Raw genomic sequence first — 3,395 nt, 5'->3', positions numbered from 1 at the left:
TCTCTCTCTCTCTCTCTCTCTCTCTCTCTCTCTCTCTCTCTCTTTATATATGTTTAAGGGGGAGGTGAGTTACTGGTCTCGTTAGCGATCGAGCGTTTAACACCCATGAAACCATGGAAGGTCGAAATCACGTGATGTGCTGGTCCCGGCATAGGAGTTGGTGACGATTTATCTCCCTGCTAGTGATATAAACAAGTGTGCATTTTGCACCAAAGCCTATATGCGAGTTTTTCTCAAGGTATCTATCGCAGTAAAGTTTGTTCTAACAGAACATCTTCGTTTAAGTGGGAATAAATATTACCTGTTGGTATTAATACTGCCTCTGTAGCTTATATATATATATCTATATGTGTGTGTGTGTGTGTGTGTGTGTGTGTGTGTGCATGTATATATATATATATAAATCATAAATGACAGAGCAATTTTATTTAACAATAAGAAAATTCAAATATCACAACAAATTGTTCCGTAACTTAAAACATGTAAATAATTCATATTATTATATTTAACAATAAATAAATTACTTACATTAAGGAACTTTTTTATGAGTACTACTGGATTACCTGAATCCATATATTGTGACTTAGATAGATAGATAGATAGAGAGATAGATAGATAGATAGATAGATAGATAGATAGATAGATAGATAGATAGATAGATAGATAGATAGACGCGTGTGTGTATATTAATATATGAATGTGTATATGTGCATATATATATATACACACACACATGCACATGTGTTGATCTCTACTTCAATATTGTTTCTCACATGCATAGGCCCAACGTCAAGGAAAGGAACAGCGGATTATATATACCCCGGGACTTGAAAGGTACTTATTTTATCTAGCCTGGAAAGATGAACTCTTTAGTTATTTTAATTAAGAAATGTTTCAAACTTTCAATATGTAACCGAAACTGGTATATATTGACAGAAGGAATCAAGACAAATTTTTGGCTAGGATAAAAGATGTTTTGTATTGCTCAGTCACGGGGGTGGGGGCAGCGTCCAACACCGTTAGTGAAGGAAAACTGGAGACCTAACAAAAACGAAGAGGGCTTTGCTAATAGCACTTATGGGGTCAGGCGGTCGAGCTAAACCGAATGTTTAAAAACTAGTATAGTTCAACCGATAGACTTCGGTGTAGTTTCTGTTTACTTAGCTTCATTAACGAAGCTTGAGTCAACCAGTTACCCAAATGGAGTAGAGTTTTGTAACATTGTGAGAGGTGGATTTAGCTGCGTGGGCAAGACAGGTGATTGCAAAGCAGTTTCCAATATATTATATACTATTTACAATATTAAATACTCATTTTCTAAGGCAGTGAGCTGCGACAATCGTTAGCACGCCGGGGCAAATGCTTAGTGGCATTTCGTCCGTCATTACGCTCTGAGTTCAAATTCCACCGAGGTAGATTTGCCTTTCATCATTTCCGGGTCTATGAAATAAGTACCAGTTGAACGCTGGGGTCAATGTAATCGACTATCCCCTCCCCGAAATTGCTGGAGAATATGCTGTAAGTTCTATGTGAATTTCTGTAAATATTACGAACCTGCTTATTTACACAGTCAATTTCCTCTAGTAGCCATCTTAGGCAATTGAGTATGAAAACTCGTTTAAAATAGATTATACTTTTATTTTCTCGGGAAAACTTGCTAAATGTTCTTGAATTTTATACAGAAATTACAGACGTTTTATAGACTAGTTAGTATTGGCTTGCATATATGTAATATGATAGAAAATGCAACATATAAATAATTATTTGTAGTCTGTTTGTGATTGCGTATATGTATGTGTGTTTGTGTATGTATTTATATATATATAAGATTACATATGTTTCTGTGCGTATTTCTGAGTGCGTGTGTGTGTGTGTGTGTGTGTGTGTGTGTGTGTGTGTGTGTGTGTGTGTGTGTGTGTGTGTGTGTGTGTGTGTGTGTGTGTCTGTGTGTTTGTTTGTTTGTGTGTTTGTGTGTCTGTGTGTTAATCAATTATCTCTTGTGTACTTTCACGAAACAAATTCGGACCAAAATAAAGCTCACAGAGTTGATTTATCTTTCCAATCGTTTTCATCTCTCCATAGAGATTCTGTCTCATTATCTTCGTCTTTAGTCCACGGCCTTATCTTTATAGCCATTTAGTCAGTCGTAAACATAGCTAGACCTTCTATTATAAGATCATATTACTTCTCTGTAGCAAAGGGAGACTCTAAAAGCTTCGTTACCAATATACAAACTAGGATCTTGTTCAAAAGATATCACTCAACCCATCCATGACTAAATCATCAATACAGAAATTTTGTCAAAGTTTACTTATCCAGAAGTTAACGTTAACCTCACCGAAAAAGTCACTCGTGCCATATCTTAATAATCTGGAATTCATTTCAAGATAAAGAGTTGTTTGAACATGTTTAACCAAATTTAGGTGAGAAAATAACTATTAGAATACCCATTTGTACGATCTGAAATACATAAATATCTTGTTACTAAGGTGGTTAAACGCCTGCAAGATGATTCTGACACCTGGTTTTGATATAGTCATTTCAATTCACTTACACTGACAAATAAATGAATCCAAGATTTTATGCCAATATTATAAGAAATCAATATATTGATAACATGACTGAATTGAAGAATTTAAGATTTGTTTGCATTTATATTGATCAGGATTGCTACTTAAATACAATGGCAATCCAGTGTCTTGTGAACAATCATCTTGTAAACAATCATCAAATTTACACAATTGAACAGCAATTACAATCTTGCTTGTTGTCAATATCATCATCAGAGACCAACGCTCTGAATAAATACCTTAAAAAGTAAAAGTATCTCGCGGGATTAAAACACCTGGCCCAGCGAGGAACTCTCTCTGTAGTTACTCATCTTTTTAGGTATAACTTAGATTGATTTTGGCCGTTATTGGCTTAGTACCGACCAATCTTCCTCATATCATACCCACTATCATAAAAACATACATTAGAAAATACAGCTGTTTTTTACAATCCACAAAAGAGATTGGCTGATCAACGCACGAATGTTTTCGATTGTAGATCTAATCATTCAATGTGAGTGAAAGCTTAAAAAAATCAGTTCAAAATGTTTGATATTTTTTCTATTTATGGAACCAATCCATACAGAAGTAGATAACCGCTTGGCTGACCGATTCTGCTGAATACCTCTGTATATTATACTAAGGATGGTACATTAAGTGGATTTTATATCTATTCACAAATATTGTATTACAATAGATTATATTACCATGATGTATTTTACATACATACATATTCATAGTCAGATACATATATATAATATGCATATGTGCATCTAAATGTTGATATACATTAATAAAAACGAGAGAGAGGGAGAGAGAAAGAGATTGAAACATGTAGATTATATA

At 34.3% G+C, this 3,395-nt stretch overlaps 1 protein-coding gene across 1 annotated transcript in view; it reads left to right on the top strand.

The window, feature by feature from the left end:
• The window catches only part of LOC106875934 (epidermal growth factor-like protein 8), a 64,106-nt gene that overhangs the window by 48,431 nt on the left and 12,280 nt on the right, over positions 1 to 3,395 (top strand). The gene's annotated exons all lie outside the window — the stretch shown is intronic.

Source organism: Octopus bimaculoides, chromosome 2 (assembly GCF_001194135.2).
Source record: "Octopus bimaculoides isolate UCB-OBI-ISO-001 chromosome 2, ASM119413v2, whole genome shotgun sequence".
NCBI classification, from domain to species: Eukaryota; Metazoa; Mollusca; class Cephalopoda; order Octopoda; family Octopodidae; genus Octopus; species Octopus bimaculoides.
Note: the sequence above shows the minus strand (reverse complement) of the source record. Positions and strands in the feature narration are given on the sequence as shown.